The sequence below is a fragment of the Petaurus breviceps genome, unplaced genomic scaffold (assembly GCF_028583685.1).
Source record: "Petaurus breviceps papuanus isolate PSGF00001 unplaced genomic scaffold, PetGlider_PUasm1.0 90696, whole genome shotgun sequence".
Lineage (NCBI taxonomy): Eukaryota > Metazoa > Chordata > Mammalia > Diprotodontia > Petauridae > Petaurus > Petaurus breviceps.
Window position 1 is genome coordinate 7,449,036 of NW_027187314.1, and position 27,879 is coordinate 7,476,914.

At 34.3% G+C, this 27,879-nt stretch overlaps 1 protein-coding gene across 1 annotated transcript in view; it reads left to right on the plus strand.

The window, feature by feature from the left end:
- The window catches only part of IL1RAPL1 (interleukin 1 receptor accessory protein like 1), a 1,610,170-nt gene that overhangs the window by 158,633 nt on the left and 1,423,658 nt on the right, over window positions 1–27,879 (plus strand). The gene's annotated exons all lie outside the window — the stretch shown is intronic.

The window sequence follows — 27,879 nt, forward strand, 5'->3', positions numbered from 1 at the left end:
AAAAAGTAATCTCTCTCTCTCTCATTCTCACTCTCACTCTTTCTGATGAGCTAGGGTTATTTATCACACCACTTTCTCATAAACATCTCAAAGGGGTTGTCCCTAAAATGTCTTAAACTAGATGTGTAAAAACAGAACACATTATCTTTCCCCTCTAAATTCTCCTCTTTTGAATATCCTTATTTACTGGGGAGGATGCCAGTATTATTCATGCTATTTCATTCTCATTCACCCCACATATTTAAATTGCCAAATTTTGTCATTTCTACCTTCAGAGTATTTCTTATGTATATGTTCCCTTCTCTCTTGGAGCTCAACACCTCTCACCTGTACTATTGTAATAGTTTTCTAATTTGTCCGTCTCAACTGTCTCCATGCCAATCCATCCCTCATTTAGCTGCCAAAGTGATTTTTCTAAAGCATGGGTCTGGATCATGTCAGCCCCCCACTATCAATTATCTCCAGTGGCTGGTTAGTGTTCAAATGTTAGATCAAATGTAAATTTCTCTGTTTGGAATTTCAAGTTCTTTATAACATGGCTCCTTCCTACCTTTCCACTCTTTTTGTGCTTTACTCTTGACCATATACGTTACTGCTGGACTATTGCAGAATACGTCACTAAATTGCCTATCTTTGTGTCTTTGCATTACTTGTTTATTCCTAAAGTTGGCATTTTTCTCTATGTATACTTCAACCCCTTAATTCCCTTGATTTCTTTAAAGACAAACTCAAGTCCCACTTTCTGCAGGAGACCTTCCCCAGTCCTCCCCAACTAATAATGTCATTCCCCCCTTAGATTACCTTCCATCTTCTCTTTCTTTCCCTCCCTCCCTTTTCCCTCCTCCCTCTCACTCTATATCTATCTATCTATCTATCTATCTATCTATCTATCTATCTATCTGTCTGTCTGTCTGTCTGTCTGTCTGTCTGTCTGTCTGTCTGCCTGTCTCTCTGTCTCTCTGTCTATCTATCTATAAATTGCATTAAGTTATTTACATATTTTCTGCCTTATAAGAAGGTGAACTTCATTAAAGAAGGTACCTTTTTATATCTCCAGTACTTAGCATAGAGCCTAGCTCATAGTCAGCCCTTAATAAATGTTTGTTGACTAACAAATCTTTGAGGGTATAAGAGCTATTATTGTCCTTATTTTAGAGATGAAGAAACTGAAATTCAGAGATTTTGAATGAGTTACCTAAGGTGACATAAATATTAAATGTGAAAGGAAGGATTTGAACTCACATCATCCTTCCTCCAGATTTGTTATTCTTCCACAATGCTATGTTGCCTGTCACTGTGGAGGTTCCTAGACTGCTTTTCTTTAATTCAGAAGCAAAGCTTTGCATACTGTAGGTATTTAATAAATGTGTGTTGAATGCAATTGTTGAATTGGATACATTTCCAAGGTAAATTGTAGTAAAACAATGCCCTCATCTATAGAACAATGGCACTCAAAAATAAAAATCACATGAGGTATACTTAAAATCTACATCTGTGTATGCATATATATGTTTGAATCATGTGTGTTATTTGGGTGTATATGTATGCATGGATGTATTATGTATATATGTGTGTGCATATGCGTAACCATAATTTGTATCTCATTTCAAGACTTGGATAGTCAAGGAGGTACAAGTTCCTGTTCAGGTAGGGTAACTAAGATCTACTAATGTTAGTCAGAGAGAAGGAAATTGCTTTCTAGACTCTGCCGCTGATTAGAAGCTGATCTATAGATACAAAATTAAGTTGATTATAATAATACTACAAGGATGTTTTTGATAATTTAGGAAGTAACATCTGTAAAGTGTTTTCGCCTCAGAAGAAAGTTGCTATGCAAATGTATATTTTTTAGCCTGATTGTCTGCTGTGTGCATTTACCTAAGGAGATATTATGCAGAGTTGGAAAATGAAGACACCTTCTCTCCTGTCAACTTCCCCACAGGAGAAGAAAATGCCTATATAAAATTGATCAATTCCTACAGTCTTGTGGGTGCTGACTTGTCTTTTGCCTCATAGTTCCAGTGACTTTGTGCTGTCATTCTGCATTAGTATGGTTTAAACAGAGTCTAGGAGGAGATTGTACTTCTTATAACACTGTCAGAGTAATTTTGTAAAGGCAGAAATAGAATAAGGAAGACATATTAAAAGAAGAAAAATGCTTAAAAATAAATAAAATAAATATTTTTCTTTGAAATTCTTAATAGTTATAATTTTTTTCCAAGAAGTAGAATGTGGTTATGCTTTTACAAATAACCTCATTTGTCCTTATTTTGGCCTATGGACAGAAATTAGGGCTATCATGTCCAAGGACAGAATGGATGAATGAATATATATATATATATGCATATATATATATATATATACACACACACACATATACACAAACACACACTTATATGTATATGTATGTGTCCATACACACAAACTATACACACAAACATACACACTCTAGGTGGTCCATTGTATAGTGTGTCAGACCTGTAGTCAGGAAAACTCATCTCCCTGAGTTCAAATGTAGACTTAGACACTTATTTTCTGTGGGAGCCTGAATAAGTCACTTCACTCTGCCTCAGTTCCACATCTATAAAAAAAATGAGCTGCAAAAGGCAATGGCAAATACCTTCAGTATCTTTGCCAAGAAAACCCAAATGGGGTCACAGAAAGTCAGCACAACTGAACAACAACAACATGATCCAATTAGTCAAATGTGCATAGAAGTTCATCAGATGCCCAACACCTCTGAGGACAAGTACTAAAGAAAAACCTTACATGTTTATTTCTCCTGTAGAAAATTGATTCAGTCCAGTTATATTCAAAAAGAATAAAGTTCACATCACCTTTTCCTCTTCCCTTGTCAAGATTTAAGTTTTATATGATGTGTAATCACCAAGTGACATTGATGCTAAAAAGATGAACTTTCCTTGGCATTTAACCTTTTTGAAATTGTTGTTTGTGCTAAATAATTTGTCAAACAGGATCTAGTCTGATATTCCCCTCAGTTCTATACTCAGATCACTGTCCATCTGTATTCACTGTCTAAGATGTATGGCCATGTGATTGTACACCTATACACATATAGATATGCATAACTACCTCAGTAAGCTGTTTGCCTAGCTCTATGTCATTATTGAGTAACGTATTTGTATAAGGACATACACACATAAACACACTTATTTGCTATTCAGAAACTGAAAAAGACACAAAAATTATCATTTCCATAAACAAAGATAGAAAAACTGATTCTATGTGATATTCAATCTCTATTATAATACAGCTTACATTTTTTTTAATAAAAAGATCATAAACTCGGGATTATTTCTAAATCTGTCCCACTTGTCTGTTTCCTTCTGAAATTTCTTCTGTTTTCTTCTTTATACACACACACACACACACACACACACACACACACCTTTATTGTTCCTATTCTTATGTTGTTTTCTTTTTTATTGCTTTCACTAGGCTCCTTAGGCAGGTAGGTAGAACAGCGAATAAAGTGTTGGGTCTGGAGTCAGGAAGACTCAACTACATGAGTTCAAATCTGGCCTCAGACACTTAATAGTTGTGTGACCCTGGGCGATTCACTTCATCCTATTTGCCTCATTTGTGAAATGAGTTGTTTTCACTTTTCAGGTCTGAGTGAACTTTGTGCCATATTTAATAATCTGATATAATTTAACGAAATTGTGCCATATTTAATAATCTAATATAATTTAATGAAAAGCCCCTGTACCCTATCAATAAGCAAGATTAATCTATTTTTTCAAGTATTATTGCTACCATTTGTATTTTACAATTCAGTTTTTCCTGATGTTACCCCCCCAAGAATTCTCCTGATACTATAGAAAAACAGTTGTGCAAAACTAACTGAACAAACTATGAAAAGTGACATGATAAAGAACTTTCATACTGACAGTCACTCTCCCTTTACTGAAAGGCAGGAAATACATTTCATTATCTATTCTCCACCATGAAAACCGGTCCTTAAAAATAATCTTAGTTCAGCTGTTGGTGATTCCATTTTATATTATTGTAGTTTTCACATATATTGTACCCCCAGTTCTGCCTCTTTCACTGCCTCAGTTCAAACAATCCTTCTTGTGTTTCTCTGAGTGATTCACATTTGTGATTTTTTAAGGTGTAATAATGCTGCATTGTTAGAACACAGTTTGTTCAGCGAGGGTCTAATGTATACCCACTTTGATTCAAATTTTTAAGTGAGGTTAAAGAAACTTGTAGGAGGTTTTCTATGTTTACAGTTACTCTGTAGGGACGTGTTGGGTTTGGAAGCAAATATTGAAGGAGTTTTGATTTCTAAAGGATGTACACTTGTGATGTTTCATCTCATAAGCTCTGTTAAAAATAATAGGAGATACTTCCTCAGGTTAGAAACAAACTCGAGTCCTAATGTCAGAGATAATGAAAAATAGAACATCATGAAAGGGAAAAAATTACCTAAGAGCTTCCCTTCTGGGTTTATAGATTTTTTTTTTTGTAGTTGATCACCTCAGACTCAACACGTCTAAAATTATACACATTATATTCTTCTCAGTTCCTTCCCCTGACTTCCTTATTTTGATCAGTAGAACCATCATTTTCTCAGTCACCCAGGCTTGAAACCTTGGAGGCATCTTTGACACTTTCTCTTCCTTTTTGAAAGGAGGCACAAACGCCTAAGAATTCTGCTTCAATAATTTCTCCTGTACTTGCCTCTTTCTGTTCCCATAGTGACTTTCTTCTTTCAAGCCCTCATTGTACCTCCTCTAGACTACTGAAACAACTTCCTGACTGGTTTCCATGCCTGTAGCTTTCCCCCCATCCACTGCAGAGAACCACATCATCATCATCATCATTGTCATCATCATCGTCATCATCATCATCATGATCATCATTTTAAATATACCACATTTCTAATACTAGTCTTTTGTCATTTGGTGTAGTGGAAAAATATGTGGGTGTGCATGTACACATGTATGTGTGTATATATGCACACACATACACACACATATATATATATGTCCATGAATATGTATGTGTGTGTGTGTGTACATCTGAGATGTAAAACAAACTCCAAAGACTGAAACAACTCATTTTCTTTCCCCCAAATCATCACCCTTTCTAACTTTCTATTTCTGTCTAAGGTCCCAGTCACATAGACTCACAAAGAAGCCCTCATTCTTGACACTACACCCTCAAACCCAATTCTCACATCTAATCAGTAGTCAGGTCCTGTCATTTCTATTGCCGTAACATCTCTCATATATGTACTCTTCTCTCCTCTGACATAACCACTGGCCTAAACCTCAAGTTCCCCATTCCTAAACTATCACAATGGCCTTGTGTTGGATATCCCTATCTTGAGTCTCTCCCCACTCCAGTTAACTATGCACTCACTTCATAGTGATCTTCCTAAATATCAGATCTAAGCCCATCACTACCCCCTTTATTTCAATAAGGATTTTTTTGCCTTTCTTGTTATCTGCATCACTTAGCATAGTACTCAGTACATAATAGGCATGCAATAATCAAAACTGGAGGGGGCCCTAGAATCAAATCACGACTCTTTTACTTACCACTTTATGACCCTGGACAATCATTAACTTCTTTCAAACTTATCTTCCTCATCTATAAAATGTCAAGTTTGTACTAAAGAAATGACATAGACCCTTTTATCTGAAAAACAATCATCTCTGACGTCATAATAACACTATATCTCTAAAGAAAATGTGGAATAGCCCAGTAATGCTGCGGGTAGGATAAAGCTCAACATTCTTAGTACAATATTTAAAACCTTCCATGTGCTAAACCTGGTACTACTTGTTCGACCTTGTACATATTGGCCATTTAACATTTGGGGGCATCAGTTTCCTCATGTGGAAAATGAAGGTGTTCAACTAGACAACTTCTGAGGTCCCTTGAGTTGTAAGTCTACAACCTTTTTCTTCTACCTTCATCTACATCTTCTCTACATAAACTCTATTCTCTAAACAGGCTATTTTCCCCATTTGCTATGTCTTAACCATTCCTCAATTAATATTGTCCCTGTATTGGTGCTTATGCTAGGACTTTCTCTTAGGATACAGTTTCCATCCTTTTCTGCTTATTCAAATCCTTCCCAGCCTAACATCTCATCTGTGAATCCTTCTAAAGGGTTCAGTTCACAGTAATCTCTGACTCTTCTCAACTTCTGCAATATTTTTTCCTTGTTCCATTCACTTAATATTTAATTATTTATCATACAAACTTAAGAATTAGGACAGGGAGGAGATGAGGGAAGTGTAGAAAAGGGGTTCATTTGATTTATAACTCAAGATCAAAGAGGGTTTTAAATTTAACAGGTAATTCAATCAGCCAGCATGTATTAAGGGCCTACTATGTTCTAGGCATTATGGTTAGAAAGAAGAAAAAAAAATGTTTCCTCCCCTCAAATTACTTCCATTCTATCTACATTCACTAGAGCAGTAATCTCCTGCCAGATTTTCTTGTTCTTTCTTCTAGATAATGACCTATAATTCTGTACAACTAACAACTCATGACACCTTCCCCATTCCACCTCTACCCCCTCTAAAAAAAAAATTAGGTGATGGAAGTGGGAAAAAACAAAGCATGGGAGATACAGCACTTTGACTTTGCAATAGCTGCCTAGAGTCTCCTGAGGGAACAGGGGATAATCATGTTCTGATGAAATGGACCAACAGAGGACTAGGAGGCATGGAAACAGGATGCTAAAGTGCACAGATCCCTTTCTCCAGATGATGGACTCCGAATCAATGTCCCATTTGTCCTATGCTATTTACAACTCTGAGTATTACTGTTCAGCTATAGGATATAGCCTCACCACACTAAGAAGAGGCCTTAGCAGTCTTCTCATCCAACTCCGTTCTTTAATATTTGAGGAAACTTGGAGCCAGAAAGATTTGTGACTTGCCTAAAATCTCACCATTAATAAGGAGGGAAATAGGGACTGCCCTACAGTCTTACAACTCTATGTTCAGCTCTGTTTCCAAATAACAGTGTCACATCATATTGAAAATTAGATTTTTCCTAAATTATTAATACATTTGAACTAATAAAAGAGCTAGAAATCATTTGCTAAATAATAAGTGGAAAATAAACTAAAATAAATCAAAGTTATTCCCTACTTTCTATTGATGCTTTATTTTGTTTTCATATTTCCACATGTTTTTGTTATAGCTAATAGCTTCAAAATTTAGATAAAGCCTTTCTGGATCTCCAAGTGTCTGCTTGTTCCCTGTATTGTTATTGAACGTTCTGCATATGTGTTGCCAGCTAAATCATGAGCTCCTTGATCACAGAACTCTTTTGTGTTTCTTAGTATCCTGAGTTCCTTGTGCAATGTTGTAAACATAGTATGCGCTAAATAAATATGATGAATGAACAAATGAGTCATCCAAACAATCACCACTTCAGAAGTCACTCCACTGAAAAAGAAAAAAATGGCAAGAATAATAACTCACATTTAGACAATGCTTTAAATGTGTAAAGCAATTTCCTTGTAACTTGCCTGTGAGATAGGTAATTCAGATATTATCCTTATTTATAAATGAGAAAGTGGAGGTTACTTAGAAGTTAAGTAATTTCCCAAAAAAAGCCTCTAACTAGTGAAAGGTAAAGACTAGTAGATTTTGCTGAAAATTTTTAATGTTATTTAATTTGTCTATCTCCATAATCTCCCTTGTCCTCTTCTTTCCATTGACATTCCTACGATACCAAGTTGGTCCCTTATCACCTTACATTAAAACTATTAAATTGCTTTCCTAAGTATTTCCCCTTTATCTAATCTCTTTCCTCTCCAGGGTGTCCTTCACATAACTGATAAAATAATAGTAATAATGTACATCTGTCAGTCCTCTGGTCAAAAACCCTTTGTACTTCTATGTTTCCCAAGTATAAAGTACTAATCCAATGGTCAATGTTTAAATCATTCACCACTTTTCACTTTACTTAAATATCCACTAAACCCCTACTATTTGGCAGAACTTTTGTGAGGTAACAAGGAAACAACGGTAAGACAGAATAGCTTCTGTCTGTCCCCAAGAAGTTTTTAATTAATAAGGGGAAATACACATATACTTGGATAATAAGCAAATGCAAAGTTTCTACAAAAATCAAAGTAATCATTCCTTCTCTTTATAGTTAACTCCTTTAGAAATCAGCCCATGCTCAGGATTTTTACTTGTTTTCCTTACACTCTTTTAAACATCTACAATCTGGTTTCTGATCTCATCATCCAATTTAACCTGCTCTGTCCAACTATGATTGATCTTTTAGTTACCAAATTGAATAATCTTTCCTTAATCCTCATTCTTGTTTACCTCTCTACTCTATTTAATACTGTTGATCATCTCTGCCTAGATTCTCTACTCACTATGTTCCTATGACACTACTCTTTTTTGGTCCTTGTATTACCAACTGTTCTCAAAGTGGATGTCCCATAGACATCTCAAATTCAACATATCCCAAACAAGTCTCACTAAATTTCCTACCAAACCATTCCCCCAACCTTTCATACTACTGTTAAGGGTGCCACCATCATCATAGTCTCTAAGGCTTGAAAACCAGGTATCAACTTTCATTCTTTTTCTCATTTATTCCACACATCCATTCCAGGGGTTCAGATGCATTATGTAGTTGCAAGAAGGATGAGGACTAAGCAAAGGCCTCTGATACTCACTAGCTGTGCAATTCTGGGCACTTAACACTAAACACACTGATTGCCTCAATTCCTCATCTGTAAAATGCTTTGCAGAAGCAAATGGCAAACCGATTCAGTATCTTTGCCAAGAAAACCCCAAATGGAGTCACAAAGAGTCAGACATGACTGAAATGACTAAACAACAACAACAATTCTGTCATGCTTGATGCATCTTCTAATTTTGCTCTATGGAAACACATTGACTGGAATGAAATAGTATAAAAAAGCATGAATTAGGTATAGTTTCTTATTATTAGCAACAACAACAGTATCTAGCCTTTATGTAGAATCTACTATGTGCCAAGCCCTGTGCTAAGTCCTGTATAAATATTATCTCACTTGATTCTCATATTATTATCCACATTTTACAGATGAAGAAACTGAGGCAAATAGAAATTCAATTACTTGCCAAGGTCTCACAGCTAGTAAGTATCTGAAGTTGGATTCAAACTCAGGTCTTCCAGACTCAAGACCCAGGTTCTATCCATTGTAAAACCTAGCTGTCAAGACTAGTAACCATAGATAAACTGAAGGATTGAAGAAATTACCAAGTATCAATTTATTGGGTTCTTTCTGGAGAGCAAGTTTTGATAGAAGTAAGATAAAGATAAGATGAAGATTTGGGGAAGTTGGGACAAGAAGGACAGGGATGAAACTGGTACCACAAAATTTTACCCAGAGCCATTCCTAGCTTCAGAGTTTAATGTGTAAAAATGATTTGTAGTGGTCCTAAGATCTCCATGGAAACTCAGAAGGAATTAGTGCTGCCTTGATTACTAGGAATGGTAATGGACTGAGAATTTCCAGAAGCATACCTGAGCCCAGAGGAATAACAGAATGGGCATTGAACCTTGGGATCATGGCTCATGGTTTTGATCTTAGTTCTATTATCATTATTAGTTAACATGATTTACATTGATAATAGGACTTTAAGTTTAACAGAATACTTTCCTGCAGCAATCCTGTAAAATAAGTACTAAAAGAATTATTGTCCCCATTTTACAGATAAGGAGCTAGACATGTGATCTCAGCTAAGCTAATTCATCTCTATGGGTCTCAGTTTTGCCATATTTAAAATAAGGGGGAATGATCATGTCCAAACTTACTATCCAAAATGATTTAATACTCTATCATAGTGTTCATGATGTTATGACTCCAGTCTCCCTTAATGTTCGTTTTTTCTCATTAATCATCTTCATTCACTCTGTGCTCTAGTCAAGTTAAACTACTAGCTGTTGCCTGTCTTTGTCATGCTATGCCATGCTTGTGTAACTATGTAGACTTTTTCCTGTAATTGAAATGTACTCTTTATTTTTGCCTACTAGAATTCCTTTCATTTATCACACTGTATATGGTCCACCTTATTCATAAACCCTTTTCATGTGTTCTTAGAAAAAGAGTGATCTGTGTACCATCAGATTTTCTGAAAGTATTTTTTTAATCTTGTTTCAGAGTCTAAAAGTAGGTATAATACTTTGTTTTGTTATTCCTTGATATATTAATCAGGTAATATCATACATTACAGCTGTCTGTATTCATGTCTTATCTTCCTATCATACTGAAACTGTCTTAGAGTAGAGATTATGACAATTAACCTTTGTATTTTTTCCTCCCTAGCACTTAGTATAGTACTGTGTATACATCAGGTGTTGAGTGGATGCAGTGAATGGACCTTATTATCCTAGTAGACTATAAACTCCTTGAGGTCAGGGACTTATTGTTTTCTATTTTTAAAATTCCATATGCCTACTACAGCATCTCATACATAGTATATGCTTAATAGACATTTATTGAAATATTGTCCTTATGACATGGTACAAGTATTGAAAATATCATTTGATCTTCCTTATCCATTGAGTTTACAGTACGATAAGTTTGGGAAAGTACTATAATAACAACAGTGAAGAAATAATTAAATTTCTCTTAGTGTCACTGTGACAAACAATATTCATTAGAAGTGGATTATTTAACATTTAGGGCCAAGTGATTGAATGACTTTTCCTAAAATTATCAGCTAATGACAAAAAAAGAAATATATAAACATTCTTCCTCCTTCATGCATATCTCAAAAGACATTAAAATACCCTTCAAATTGTAATGAATAAATAATAAACTGTTTTTATATAATATGGCAGGTGGAATATATTAGTTCTTTACTTTAATATTGGAGCCTGTCAATGCAGTAGGCAGAGTATGGCTGCTTTGAATCAGAAAATTGAGTATTAAGTATGGATGTTTTCTTTAAAAAATAACTCAAATCCTCAGATCCCAAATTTCATGTTCTTTTTTTTTGAAGGGGTGGGTGAAGGGAAAGCAATCAGGGTTATATGATTTGCCCAAGGTCACATAGCTAGTATATGTGTCAAGTGTCTTAGGTCCAATTTGAACTCAGGTCCTCCTGACTCCAGGGCTGGTGCTCTATTCACTGTGTCCCCTAGTTGTCCTTCATGCTCTTTCCATTGAACAATTCTCTTTCCATTTGTTATATTTTATTTTAATTTAATTGTACATTTATTGTAATTAACTTATAACTGTTAATTTAAAATATATTAGGATCTCACTATTGTTATTCTTTTCTTGTCTGTCCATCCTTGAAAAAAATCTTTCTCTATCTAATCATTTTCTCTAAATCTCCTTTACCATAAATGTATCCTTTACCAGATACATTCTAGAGACTTTTATGTAGATCAGAAACATCTTATTGGTGTCACCGTCAATCTGGTTTCTGTGGTCCTATAAATCTAGAGTCTCTCTGAAATGAAACGTGGACGTATTTTCTGTTTCTGAGTAATTAATTCCCTGTTACAATATGTGAATATGCCACACACACATAAACAATGTACTTTAAAGATCACAAAGCCAATTGGAAAAAAAAAAAGTCGATTTCATCTTAGCCAATTCAGATTTTATAGAGAAGAAAAAAATATTTTCCTTAGGCAGGAGAGGTTTGAATCAGCAAATACATAAGAAAACCCAAAGTATTAAAACAAACAAACCTGCATCTGCCCTTATGTCAACTCATTATTATACATATTATTGTTTTTTATTTAATAGTATTTTATTTTTTCCAATTACATGTAAAGACAATTTTCAAGATTAATTTTTGAAAGATTTTCAGTTCCACATTTTTCTCCCCTCTCTCCATTTTCTCCCCCCTCCCCAAGATGGTAAGCAATCTGATATAGGTAATATATGTATGGTATATAATATATGATATAGGTATTATATGTTATACATATTTTAAGCTAATAACTTCAGACTAAAATTAATATTGCAGGAGGCTTGGAGTATCAGATTTAAAGCTGGAAAAGATCCTAGAGATCAACCAATAAAACTTCCTCAAGTTTTCGAATGACAAGATTGGAGCCCAGAGAATTAACTTTGATCACTTACTGTAAGCAGTGGAATCAGCATTTGAACATATTAAAAAATTAAACACTGTAAAGAAGTACCTTTTGTTCTCCTGCTCTTCCACTTAAAAAAAAATATTGGATTTTCTTTGACAAATATCTATATCTCTCCATCTATCTATCTCTCTCTACACACACACACACACACACACACACACACACACGAGTTTAAAGCCTCTTTGGAAGTCTTCATAGAGTCTTATCTGATATATTACAATGGGGATTCTGTTGAGTCATGGGTTCTACTTAATAGCTTCTGGATCCCTTTGAACTCTCAAATTCTGTGAAAAGAGACCAATTCCTCCGTCATTTCCATGTGTATGTGTGTGTGTGTGTGTGTATTTAACAGCAGGAAGTTGTTACATTTGGTTATTGCCAAGTAGAATGACTTAAATGTCAGAAGAACATAAGGTGTCTAGTTTTCTAATACCCATGGTCCAATACACTTGAGATAGGGGACGGTGAGTGTTGGCTTTACTTACAATTTTGCTATTCTGCTCCGAGGATTTGAGGCAGAATGGATCATTGGGGGTAAAACATTTTGTTCTCTTTTCAGTGCTAAGGACTACAAGCTAGTCTATTAAGTGACTGAATCAGTGCTTGGTAGCAAATGTTAAGGCAAAAAAAAAAAATTAAAGGAGATAACTAAGTGAAATCCCTACATTTCCCTAGGGTAATTAGTGATTTTCCAAATCTGGAAAGTGTTCAAATATACACATTCATAATATAATGTGCCATGCAGCTAGTATCTCTCTCTCTCTCTCTCTCTCTCTCTCTCTCTCTCTCTCTCTCTCTTTGTAATCCATATATTTGTAAGACTAGAAGGGGACCAAATGTGCATTTAGTAGCCTAAGACACCTAGCTGCATATAGCTGACTCCCAAATAACCCTCTTACTTGCATGTATAATAGATATTGCTGTTATATATTACTATAGGAACACAGTCGCCAGTTATTAAGCAGAGTATATCTATGTCAGCATTAGTTATAGTTCTTAAAATTACTGGTATGGAAGAATAATGCTGCTGAGATTGATAATAGCTTCAGCCATAGGAGTAAGCTGATTTCAGAAAGTTCATTTTAATCAGACATGTCTCTTGCTTACATAATTTTTGTTCTCTAGTATCATTTATCCTATCCTGAGTTTCTTAATAAGTACATTTATGTATTTACTAATAAGTGAAATGACATATATGTAAATTCCAGGAGAAGTTAAATTTTATAAAGAATTATCATAGAAAAGAGGAGATGTGACATGATACAGTACTGGAAAAATGCAAATATTTTACCAACTTTGGGGAAAAAAAGATTGCAAAAATAGGCAAGTGAATTTAACTTTAATTCCTCGCAAAAGTCTTGCAGATGTATTATTAAAGATATGGTTAGGGAAGATTTAGAAAATGAATTGTTATCACAAAGAGCCAGCATGGCTTTATCAAGAAGAGATCATAGACAAAATATCTCCCTTTCCTATTCCCTTTGCAGAGATAAAACATCCATAGGTGTAGAAAATTGCAAATATCATGACTTTTTCAATATATTGAGTTAGTTTAACTGATTTTTCCTGACATGTTTTCATCTTTTTAACCAAATTTCTTTTTTATAAGAAATGTCTTGGAGGAGAAAGGATATAGGGGAAATTTAGGTCATGTAAAATGTATAGGACATCAATAAAATTAACATATATTTAAAAAAAAAACAATGTTAAAGACATCTTCCTTTTTGATAAGGTTAGTAGCCTTGATGATCAGGTAGATATTGTAGACAAAGTTATGTGGCTTACAGCAAAGGATTTGTCATTTCTATACAGATATTGTAGAGACCTAATCTAAACAATAGTATAGCTGGCTAGATTTGGAACTAGTGGAATTGCTGGAACCAAAGAATAGTGTTTGGTCTTGTGCTATTAAATATTTTTACAAGGGAGTGATTTGGCTAAAAGCATAGATGTCATACTTATAAAATATGCAGGTGACACAGAGCTATGAGGCATGCAGAACACATTGGATGGTAGAGACAGTATATAAAAGGATCTTGACAAGATAAAATATTGGACTGAATCTAAAATGAAATTTAATGGCTAGAAATTTAAAATATTCCATTAGAAGCAGGATAACATAATGGATGGAGTATGGGCCTTTAAGCCAAAAAAATTTAGGTTTGGACATCAGACACTTATTATGTGAACCTAGGTTAGCTTTTCAGGGTCATTAAGACTTAGTTTTTTCTTCTGTAAAGTGGCAACAATAATACCCTTTGGACCTATATCACAAGGTCGTCATAAGAATGAAAAGAATACACACATACACATATATTTACACATTTGTATATGTGTGTATATACATTTATATATGTAAATGAGCATATATGTGTGTATGTATATGTATATCTATATTTATGTGTTTCACTTAGCAAACATTAAAACTATACCTAAATCTGGTTAGTGATCCTGGCATTGATACTAACTACATTAGTCAAGGACACTCATCTCTTATTTATCTTTTGGTGATACAACTAATATAGTTATTGGGTTCTAAATCCATTATTAAGAAATTATCATTTTTAAACAAAAGAAATCTAAGCATTTGCCTTTTACAAAAATGTATGTTTACTTCTGTACTTATGTCAGGAAGTAACATTTGTTTCTTCCCCAGTCTTCAGAAATTATGTTAGGTCATGGTATTGATGAAAATTTCTAATTCTTTTAAAGTTGTTTTACTTTAGTGTTACTGTACTGTATAAAATGTTCTCCTGCTTCTGATCTCTTCACTTTGCATGAGTTCATAAAACTTTCTCTGAAACTATCTCTTTGGTCATTTCCTATGACACAATAATATGCCATTATATTCACATATCAACATTTGTTAAACCATTCTCCAACTGACGGATATCCCTTTTGTTTCTAGTTTCTTATTATAACAAAAAAAAAGTACTATCATAAAATTTTGGAGCAAATAACTCTTTTCTCTCTTTTTTTGATCTCTTTTAGATATAGTAGAAGTATTGCTGAATCAAAGAGAATACAGAATTTGGTAAATTTTGAGGCATTGTTCCAAATCCAGCAAACATCCATTAAAATCTTCTTATGTTCAAGACAGTGGAGTGACCAAAGATATAAAAACATATCCTAGTTTCTCTCTGCAAGTATCTTAGTGTAAATTCTGTTGATGAAATGGGAAAATATAAAATCTAAACAGATAAATTCACATGTGATAATTTGAGGAAAAGGGTCATCCCATTACATAGATGAAATAAAAGTAATGAGATTATGTGATACACTTTAATGAATAGTACAGTGAACTGGTCCATCAGTATATGAACAGTGGAAGAAAGTGAAGGTGAACTGATTCTAAATTAAAATAAAGTGATGAGGGTAGAATAGATTAGATTTTGGAAATTGTGGGGAATTTTAAATTGTCATAAGTTTTTCTCTGGAACAAACAAAAACAGCTTTTTAAGACCATGCAATTATAAGAGAAATAGTTCCCTGTGATAGTAGTTAGACTCGTTTTCTTGAGAGATAGTAAATAAGAGTCTCTTCAGATGGGAGGGCAAATCTGTAGCAATAGAGAGAGTATCAATATTGATGAGATTACAAAGAATCGATTTTAGTATAGAAGGAATATAGACCCAGTAGGGGAAGAGAAGAACAAGGAATAGATTCTTGATTTTGTCTTATTTTTAAAAATTTCTTTTAATTGAAAGGCAATACTTTTAGGCCAGAGAGCCATGATTGAACCTCAATAATGTAAGGAGACACTAATTAATTAATCGACTAATGGTTCCTTTACATTTCAGATTTATTCCTGAGTACATATTCACCAGTGGCAATGAGATATGCATTCTATTTTTTGTTCCATCAACAATGGCAATACTTCTTTCAGCATCTTAGCATTTTAGTCCATAAAATAAAATCTTTTGAGCATGGAAGAAATTTATTTTAATTCTGTGCAAAATAACACATGAGCTAGAGCATTTAATATTATTGGTATATTTTCTCATTTCTCTACCGTTGCAATGTTTTTCTAAATTTAGTTCATCTTTATTCTTTACCAATATTATAATCAATATAGTAATTAAATTATTCTTTTCTAGGTTCACAATTCTGTTAAATTATTCAAATGGGTTCTTTAAAAGTAACTAGAGACTGACATATTGCTTTTACTCTAGTGTATAAAGAAATTCCTTGAAACAGAGATTATATGGCATACTGTAAACAAAACTGTTACATTATTCCAGTCTGATAAAAATGCATGGTCTCTAGTCTCAAAGCGAGAAAATTAAATTTCTTTCATGAAAAAATGTGGAATTCTGTCTCTGCAGATGCATGAAGTTAGGCATCTGACATGAAGACCAGAACCTAAGGCTAAATGGACCAGGTTATACTGGCACTATTTGAGAAAGTAGGATGGTCTTACTATTTATTAGATCATTGGAGCAGGGGAAAAGACCAATCTTCCCTTTGTAAAGGGTAATCATAACTCAAAGCAAATCTTTTCAATGTGCAACCAGTAATAGCATTAACATTTGCCCCCCTCCCAATAAAAGATAGCATAATATCTCCTTTGAGAGATATGAAAGGAACGTTCTGAATTATTGCATTCAATATGCTTTAGAACTTCATAGAGGAATATTGATACTCATTCACATTGTTCTTATTAGAAAAACTTTCCTTTGTATATAATTCATCTTGTCTTCTCTTAGAAATAGAAAATTATGCCCTTTTATAGCCAAGCTATTATAAGGATGGCTAAGCCTACTAAAGATATTAAAATATACCCATGAAAAATGCTTTTATTAATTATAATCAATATAAATGCTTTTCATCTTTCTACTTAAATGTGTGCTGAAGTAAAAGATGAAGTTTAATTTAATGATTAGGGCATAGCCTTCTAGATTGGTTAAAAACCTTTTTGGGCGCCTTTAAAAAATAGCATTACCAATGGGAAAGGTCTTGGTTCCAATGTGCTTATATAATAGCCAAGGGAGTACCATTTGAGCACAAATTTAATAGCTTTTCTAGGTAAGATTCCAGAATTAGTGCATGAAAGGAACAAAGTAGATCTGTTTGAACTTAGGTTATATATTAAATTAGGTTATACATGGTATTGTAAGAAAAAGAAAAGCTTAAAAGTCTCTATGGGAAGACATATAAGGAAACAAGACTATTCAAGAACTGTAAGGATAGATTCACAGTGACATATTAAATATTAAGCCACATAATATATAATAATGGTAATGTGATAAGTATTAAAATAACTTCTAAATCTAAGGAACTTAAGGGACTAAACTTGAAGATATTCCCATGTAAACATTGATATACTTTAATAATGTTTGACCTCTTAAAAATTTTGGTGGATATTACTTGAAAACTGGGTTCCATGACTAAAAATAATCTGACCTTTGGAAGAAAACATGTCAAGCTAGATTTTAAAGATTCATATTATCAAATAGACAGCTAGATAGCATGGTAGATAAAGTGCTGGATTTGGAGTCCAGAAAACATAAGTTCATATCTAAATTCATATCTCAGATACTTAGTAGATATGTGACCCTGAACAAAACACTTAGTCTCACTTTACTTCAGTTTCCTCATCTGTCAAGTGGGTATAACATTAGCGCCTATTTCCCAGGGTTTTTGTAAGGATCAAGTGAGTAATAATTGTTAAGCTGTCACATAGTAAGAGATTTATAAATGTTAGTTATTATTTTTACAGCTATTAAAGAGAAAATGGTTCTTTAGTGGTAACACTGGTCTTTCTCTCATGTGACCATAAGGGTTGTGCAGAATGATTGATGCATTAAAAAAAAAATTGATAAACCTCTGTTCATGACTTCCTTTAATTACATTTTGATAAAGACTTTCAATTTTTATCTCAAATTTCTATGGTTCCATACTGAATCCCTTTCCTTGGATGGGGGAGCATTGAGTACAATGCAGCAGAATGAACTTTGGACTAGAAGACTGGAAACTCGGTTCTTAGACTTGACTCTTCATTACTTATTTGGTAACCTTGAATACGCAATTGGAGAGAACTTCTTAAGTCACCTAGTCCCAATTCTAGGCAAATCATGAATCCCACCTACAATATGTGACAGCTAGGTGGCAGGGTGGATAGAACACATGCTCTGGATTCAAGAAGACTAATAGTTATGAGTTCAAATCTGGCCTCAGAGACTTACAAACTCTTTGACTCTGGGTTAGTCAGTTAATCCTGTTTGCCTCTTTCCTCATCTGTAAAATGCGCTGGATAAGGAAATAGGAAACCATTCTAGTATGTTTGCCAGGAAAACCCCAAATGGGGTCACAAAGAGTTGGACAAAACTCAAATGATGGAACAACAACAATAACAATAATAACTTACAGTATGCCTAACTGGTGAAAATTTGCCCTTTTAATTCCTTTGGACCACAGGCACTCAATCTATAAAATGAGGTAGCTGGTCGAAATTACCTCAAAGGTCTCTTCCAAGAAACTTTATATCCAGCCCACCTCTCCCTCATGCATGGAATCTTCTTCATTTCTATCTCATACTTTCCTCATTTTGCTTCAAGTTCCAGCTGAAATCCCATCGTCTACAAAAATGTCTTTATCTTCTCTTTATGCTAATGTCTTCCTTCTATTGGTTGTATCCAATGTATCTTATGATGTATCTTTTTTTGTACACAATTGCTTCTTGCAGCCTTCCCCATTAGACTATGAGCTCCCAGACCCTGATGGCAGCAGCTTTCTTTTTTGTTTCTTTTATATCTCCAGTACTTAGCATAGCTCCTGGCATATATTAAGTACTTTAAAATATGTTTTTTGTTGTTTTTTTTGTTTTTGTACTGATTGACTTGTTTAAATTAAATCTGGTCAATCAAAAAACAGAAAAGAAGAGGCGTCTAGGTGACACAGGGAATAGGGCAGCAGCCCTGGAGTCAGGAGGACTTGAGTTCAAATGTGGCCTCAGACACTTAACACAAAAAACTAGCCATGGGACCTTGGGGAAGTCACTTAACCCCAGTTGCCCTACCTTCCTCTCTCCAAAAAGCAAAAAACAAAACAAAACAAAAAACAGAAAAGAAGTATCATTTAATTTGGTTCAAATGGGGCAGGGCCTAGGAAAACACCAGAATTAGATGAGAAAATGGGGCAAACATTTGGCAGGGGGAGGATGGACTACAAAAGATTTGGTGGGCCAAAAAAGCAATACCTTGGGATCTTGAATTGAAATCAACAAAAAGATCAAGGGTAGACTTTTGAAAAGCAAGGTTAAAGGAAAATTCTATGGATAGTGATTCCTGAGGGAAGTGCATTCATTTGAAAGCTATCCAGTCTAAAATGTACCAACTGACACTAGACTTATACCCTTCATAGGTATAAAGATGTCAATGGTGTAACCCTAACAAAATTAATGGAGAGATCAAAGTAGACAAATAACGGACATGATCATTCAAAGTCAGAGATAATAAAGTGGTCCAGGGTAGATAAGAACACTTTTTTCAAAAAAAGGTCTAGTCTCACAGTTTCAAAAGCTGTATTCTTATCTACCCAAGATCCCTTTGGTATCTCTGACTTTGGACAATTCTATACTTTATATATTTACTTGGATCTTCCCATTGATGTTGCAAGAGCTACCTCCCACCTTAGCACTTTTACTGAAATTCCCAATTTTTTAAAGCAGAATTTAAGAAGAGTCTGCAGCTTTAGATCTATGATCCTGTGACCTTATAAACACATACATAATAGGTATCATCAGCATAACATTCTTGCCTTCCAGGCTCCCCTACATTATTGGAATTAGAATTGGGGTTTTAGCAGAGTTATTATAGGCACAGACTTTGACCTTAGATACCTTAACTTTTGTGTATACTTTGCTTTAGGAAGTGGAATAAATGAGAATAAAAAAAAAAAGAGGGAATAGGAATTAATTACATATGGCTTTTATCTGTAAGATGCTAGAAATTTGGTATATAAATAGATAACAAATGAAGTGTTCAAACAACCCCATTAGATACTGAAAAAATTTGGATGAAAGTGTCCCCATGGTCAAAGTTGCTTGCTTACTATTATTACTACTACTACTACAACTGCTACTATTATGATAGCTAACTATCACTACTACTATCACCTATATAACTAACATTTATGTAGTGCTTACTATGTACCAGATACTATGCTAAGCACTTTATAATTATTTTCTCATTTGATCTTCATAACAACCCTGCAATATAAGTGCTGTTATTATCTCCATTTTACAGATGAGGAAACTGAGACAAGCAGAGGTAAAGTGACTTGTCCAAGGTCATGTATCTAGTAAGTATTAGAGGCCAGATTTAATCTCAGGTCTTCCTGACTTCTGGCCCAGCACTCAGATATGAACATATAGGGCTTTGTAAGTAATCTTTACAAGAATCTTTAGGTACTCCAAAAGTACGGAGTTCAAAGGGCCCCTGGATGTATAACTTAAAATGAAAGCATTGGCAACCTTTCTGTCTAATATGGTTTACACCACCACAAGTACTAACCAGAGATATTTTAGTCTGAAATATTAAATGATGCATTTTTTAATAGCAAAATATGAAAGAAAAAAAGAATGAAATAATTTGAAGTAAGTTTATTTTCATCAGAATAAATGTTTATGCTATTAAAATAAAAATCAACATAACACACTCTGTGCCTTCATTATAGAGAGGACAGAATGCCAACCTTGGAGACATGAATGATTAGGTCAGACTTCTCTGCAGAAACTGAACTGTATAGGTGTAGTGGAACCACACTGGCATAGCTAGGATGGTTACTAGCAGAGGTTCTTAGATGTGCTTTACTAGATGTAAAGCCAATCACAAGCAGCTCTCTCTCTCTTTTTTTAAGCAATAGGGGTTAAGTAACTTGCTCAAGGTTACATGGCCAGTTATTTCTGGGTGTGGTGCTGAGTATCTGAGCCCGGATTTGATCCAGGTCAGTGGATCCCGACACTGGAGCCGGTGCTCTTACTCGCTGAGCCACCTGGCCGCCCCTAAGCAATTGGGGTTAAGTAACTTGCTCAAGGTTACACAGCCACAAGCAGCTCTCTTGAGGACTGCTGCTATGAATAACTTTAAGGATCTAATCACATAGTATAGTGAGCTCTCTATTCAGAAATAAACTAAAAGAAAACATTCAAGAAATGAAAGCATAACATTCACAACAATATAACAATTTATTACTAAGGTGGCCACATAGTCTTAAACAAAACATTTCATTCAATAAGTTACAACCTCCTCAATCAATATAGAGTATCCAAATCAAGTCTTCTTTCATTTTAACTCCAGGCTGACTTCCAATAATCTTTAAGGGTTAGCAGAAAGAACAAACACCATCCACCCCTACGTCATAGTAGGTTACAAGAAAATCAGTCACCACTGACTACCCCAGTAAATTCTTCTTTCATCTTAACTTGAGGTTGATTTCCAAACCCCATGCCTCCTCTTCCATGCTGCCAGTTCTTGCCTGGATTCACCCCACTATTGCCTAGATTTAAAGTTAGGAAGCTCTCCCAGCTCTTTCCTGGATTCACATGCAGGCAGCTCTCTGCTTTGGTTCTATATCTCAGCCCACAGTAACTATTCCGCTCCAAGCCCTTTAAAATTTCTGTTTCTAGGAATACAAAGCTTAAAAGAGCTACAATATTTACACTCATTAGGTTTAATAGAGTTACAACAATATTTACAGATATTGTCGGCACTATCATCTCAATTCACTTTCTGACTGACAAAGTAACACAAACCAACAGAAAAAGCTGTCTGAGAATTCAAACACAAATCAACAGTAAAGTCCCAGGACTTCTGTAAACAGCAGTAAAGTCCTCTTTCAGGACTTCTGTATCAGCAGTAAAGTTTTCTTTCGGGCTTCTGTATCAACAGTCATCTTTCAACAGATACAATGCTTCCTTCTGACAAAGCAACATCAACACAGACAGAACAGACAGAGAGAGTGCCAGACATCACAAACATTCTCCCCCTCAGTTCTGCTTGGTCCCAGCTTATGCTTGAGTTTTTCTCTGCTCTGCTCTTTCCTGCTCCACCCTTCTTGTTCTACCCTTCTTGTTCAGATCTTTCAGCAAGCTCCTTCCTCCATGTGCTCCATTTGATGACATTGGGACTATTAAGGGTAGTGAAGGTATCCAAACTTCCTTAGGCCTATTAAGGTCAACACAATTCATACTGTTTCCAACAAAGACTTGACACAATCAAAGGTGAGGCTAAAAGGCACTTGAATAGCTTAAACAAGGAGCAAAGTAATACTTTGCTTGCCATTATACTAGGAAAGATAGCTGTCCAAGGAGTCAACAATCTTTTTTTAATTATATCCATTAGTTCAGGGAAAAAATCAGCACCCTGAACTCCAGAGAAAATCCAAACAAAAAAATTAGAGAAAATATAAACAGAAAAATAAAGACCAACAGGGCTTCTAATTATCTGAGAAATTAGCTCAGATCAACAGACAAATCCAACTGTCTGACCAAGGCAACACATACATAATTACCAGAGAGAGAGGCACCAACATCTGGGTTTTTCAAAGGGGGGGGGGACATTCTTAACAGCCACCTAGAGTCTCATCTGGTCAAATTACAGCAACGTTCTTCCAATGAGTGAGCCCCAAAGTAAAATGCTAACCTCAGAGCATTTATACCCCTTTTTAGAGCTGGAGGGCATCACAACCCTCATGACTCAGTGCCTAATTAGAAATTAACAAAAGGTGTGAAAGTCTTCCTACCAAGCAAGCCTCCCCTAAGCAAGCTTCCCTTAGTGGGCTCCATTTCAGTCCTATTAGTGTGCTGGAAGATCTTAAACCCCTATAACATTACAATAGAGCATATTTGCTAAGTCAAATACAGGTTGTGAATTTACTTTGGTGGAGAACTTTCCTAGACCTGGAGTTCCTTGAGTTGCTGAAATCATAGAAACTATGAATATAATTTTGTGGAAATAGGGAGCCCCCAAGTGAGGAAACTCCCTCATCTAAATCACTCCCTCATTTTTTTCTTCAATTTAGAGTCTTAATTGCAAAGAATGTAAGGAAGGGACCACATAGTACATGGCAGGTTTAGGATTCAAACCCAGGTCTTCTTGGCTCTAAGGAAAACTCTTTATATCCTCTACTGCTGCTTCTAATCAAGTTCAGATACAGTAGCAAATTCAGATTCTGTTCATAAACAAACAGCGATGGATTGTATTTATTGCTTCTTATTAAAAAACCCCAAAACTTTGATTGATAATTATTTTTTAATTATTTAGAGATGATGTTATAGCCTGTGTGTTTAAGCTGTGAATTCATTTTAATCACAATTTTTACTCTATAATTTTCTAAAGAAGGAATATATTTCTTCTTTTACAATAAACAAATAAGTTTTTCTCATTAATGTCTGTTATTCCTTCAAGAATTTTAAGTACACAAAGTATCTATTCCACATTTTAAGAACCAGGGAAGGAACCTAGTTATTTAATCAGAACACACACACCTTTGAAACTTCGGTGACCTAAAGTAACAGTTCTTGGTAGGGTGCCCTGTTAAAAATTACACAGCTGTGGTGGAGGCTTACAAATTTGTAAAGGGCAAATGAAAAAGTTTTCTAATATGATTATGTTTATTAATGGGATTTTATCAGCTGAATTTTCATTGTAGAAGTATTTCATAAGAGGAAATCAGTAGTTTTAATATGATGTTAGGCAGTACTTCCTTAAAGGAAGACTTTCTTTTTTTTTAAAGCAATTGGGGTTAAGTAACTTGCCCAAGGTTACAGGCCAGTTTTTTTGTGTGGGTGTTAAGTATCTGAGACCAGAACAGATTCCAGGTCCTCCCAAGGTCCTTCCGATGCCAGGCCAGCTCTCTTACTCAATGTGCCACCTAGATGCCCCATAAAGTAAGACTTTCAATCCTGAAGAATATGGGAAATAATTTTTTCGGTAAGTTTTGGGGAATGGAGGAAGAGACAAAAACCATGGACTTATTTTGATAATACTGGAAATTACAAGCTGAGTATTAAAACAATTTTAAAATTCTGGACTAAATTGTAAGTGCCCTAGAGGGAGGTAAGGACTTTTTTATTTTTTCCCATCTATCTCTCATGTCCCCTCTTTCTCAATTTCCAATACCCTTCCTATCCTAATGACTTCCACAGTACTGTATACATAATAGGAACTCAAATATTGTTTATTGACTTGAATTTCAAACAAAGAATCACTTTTCAGATACTAATCTAATCCATTACTTGAATTATCAGCTATAAAATAAAACATTTAAAATATGCTTTGCTTTGTTTATGTTAAGGGGTAGAACAATCAAGAAAGATTTAATTGACCATTTTTTTAAAAATTGAGAAATAATAATGTGTTGACTAAAGTAAGAAACAACCTTATTTATAGGAACTGTAAAATAAAGATAACCCTTTTCTGAAAGGCCATCTGTGATATTCAAATGTACTTGTAAAATTCAAAAATACTTATATTTATCAGGTACCCATAGCTTTCATAAAGGCACAAGAACTGAAAACAAATAAATGATTAGCGTTAACAATAGCAACAAAACTTAATCAAACAGTTTAATAATTTTCCTTATGTTTTCTGGCCTCTCTACTTTGGTCAAAATTTAATTAATTTCAAAGCAGCTAAGCATTTTGGAGCTGATAGAATCATAGGGACTCTGGATCAATGAACCTGATAGGAGGATATACTATAACAGACTGATAAATTACTATATTAAAAGTATTTTGGAATATTGCAATTGATCTTGCCTTTACAAGGAAATTCACAATGAATCTGTTCAATTTAGTTACAGTAATTATACATAATTTGTCATGTTTGTTGAAAGTATGCTCCTATAAAACAAAACAAAAAGCTTTTTTGAGCTTTGTATATTTTGTCTTTTAATTTTCTTCAGCTTATTTAAATCATCCTTCCAAAAGATGATATGTTTATCAGTTGAGAGATACTGTTGTGTATTTATAAACATCCCTACCCTACTCTTTTGGTTTACTATTGCAAAGAATCAAATGAATTATATTTAAAATACAATGAGATTGCTAGTTAGTTTTTTTATTTTTCATTTTTTGTGGATGTCATTGAAGCCAATATTTGTTGCCATTTTAAGTTCTCCACACTCTGACAATAAAAATTGAAAAGGGGAGACAGATGGTTTTCCTATGCCATTACATTTCTTCTATGAAGTAACTCTAATACTCTGAATGATGTTACAAAGCTGAGATGGTTCTGACTACTGGAGAAAAAAGTCATATTATTGACAGAGTATGTTTCTTATATCTGTGACTGAATATCCAGTAGCTCAGAAGTGGATAGAAGAGTAGAGTTTCTGAATAGACAGAAATCTGAGTAGATACTGAGAAAGGGAAGCATAGAAAGTGACAGAGGAGAAGAAGAAAACAGTTTTTTTTTCTTTCCTGTCTCTGAATACTCCCTACTTATGTCTCTCTCTCTTTTCTCGCTCTTCATATAACTATAATAAACAACAACTATTTCAAGACGTGAAAGAAAATAGAATAGGATGGCTGGTTAAAATATAAAGGCTGTATGAGATCTGAATGGAAGGAGAAGAAATTACTATTTAGAAGGCATGTGTGTGGGGGCGGGGCAGGAGGGGAGGCAGAAAACTGGGACAAAAATCAAAGGAGAGCTACGGGCAGGGATTAAGTAAAGCAAGACCCTGAAGATAATCACAAGAAACATGAGCTTCAGACAGAAAAAAAGCACAGCCAGTAGAGAGGTTTAAGGCAGAATATGACCTAGTTAGCGAGAGATCATGTCAGTAGCAACAGCTTGGAGTCCAGTAGTGACAACTTAGAAGACCAAAGAAAGAGAAAGCATTGTATTAGACAAAGTGGAATATGGCCAATTAATAAGGAAGTGCCTTTAATTATGTTCTAAAAGGCAAATCAGTATTAAATAATGTATTATTTTAAAATACAAAAAAATCCAGCTTTTCTCTATATTAATGATATTGTCCATATGTATCTGACTTTCATACTGACTAAAAAAAAATCACTTAAAATAATTTGAGGAAAAGATTAACTTGGTGAAAAATTTAAATTATAATTTTTTAATTATTTTTATCTCCATTTCTTAAAAAAATTCTTTTTTTTTCAAGGAACAGCTCAGATGCTACTTCTTCCATTAACACTTAACTGATTCATCCAGTTTTTAGTGGGTTTTCTTGAAATACTTGCAATCAGCATGTATAGGTAGTACAGATGAAAATTTATCTATCAATCATCTATCTATCTATTTTGCTTTCTATTTATCTGTTTATCTTTCTATCACATACATACATATGTGTGTAAATATATATATATATATACACATATATATATATGTATATGTATATAATGTTACTTTGCTCAGTAGAATGCAAGTTCCTTGAAGGCAGAAAATGCTTAGATTTTTTTTTTCTTTGCATCCCTGGAGCCTCACACAGTACCTCATGCAAACCATTACAATTCTACCAACAGTTCATTTTTGTGCCTATCTTTCCTCTGACCCTCAAGTATCAACTATTCCTATGCATTTTTTGCCTGTCTTTAACAATTTGCTGAGCATGAAGTAAACTCTTAGAGGTTATTAGATCTTCATTTCTTTTATTCTTAACAATTCAGAATGTTCTTTTTATGATATCCATAGATTGAACTTATTCTTTTGAGATGTCTTTACAAGCTTTGACCAATTGCCTGCTGAGGAATGGCTTCTGGTCTTCTAAATTTCTTAGTCCCATATATGTATTATGTACATATACACACATATATCTGCACACACATATATGATGTTCACCAGAAGTCTTTGATACAAATTATTTCACCAATCAACAGTTTTCCTTATCCTAGTTGTATTAATTTTGTTCAGCAAAAACTGGTCAGTGTCACATGTAACTGCTATTTCAAATGCCTCTTCTATAGAAGTTTTAGTGACTATCCCTGTAGCTTTAAGAGACAAATGAAATGTTTTGGATTTGTCACTTGGAGCTGGCAGTTGTTGAGAAACCAAGAGTAGAGAGTTAATGGTGATGATTTGAAATAAACCATGGGGAAGACAGAGAGAAAGAGAGTAAAGGAAATTGTTTAAAAGTTTTTTTTGGAGGAGAATTTATTATACATTTCTTTTATAAAGGAATATTATAAAGGAAATTTAAGAGGAATGGCCCAGGAAAAGCTGAAGGTAGGTTTTTTTTTTCCTATAATGGTTAGAGAGAAGTCAGAGAGAAAAGAGATGAAGGAAATCTTTTTCCTGGTGAACTTAGTTATACATGTGTTAAGGAGTTGTCAGAGTATGAGGAAGATTCTTGATTCTATCTTTTGTGGTCACTTGCTTATATATCTTTTGTGAATAAGAATTCATGGGCTTGCCATAGCTGTCAAAGGAAACTGATTGGCTTCTCTCCTACCTTTTTATGACATGACATTTCATATTCATATCAAACATCTATTTTGAGTTTATTTTGTCATATGGTATAAGATGTTGGTATAAACCTATTTTTGTCAGACTACTTTCTAATTTTCCCAACAATTTGTGTCAAATATTGAGTAGTTTCCTATGTAATTTATGTTTTCAGCTGACTTAGACATTCAGCTTTGAATTAAATTATTTCTGACTTCTTTATCTAGTTTGTTTCACTTATCTATTATTTATATTTTAATCAATAGCAAATGACTCTTGGTTTTTAGTATAATGTGAGGTCTAAAAGTGAAAGCTCCTCTTCATTCCTATTTTTTAAATTTCCCTTTTGATT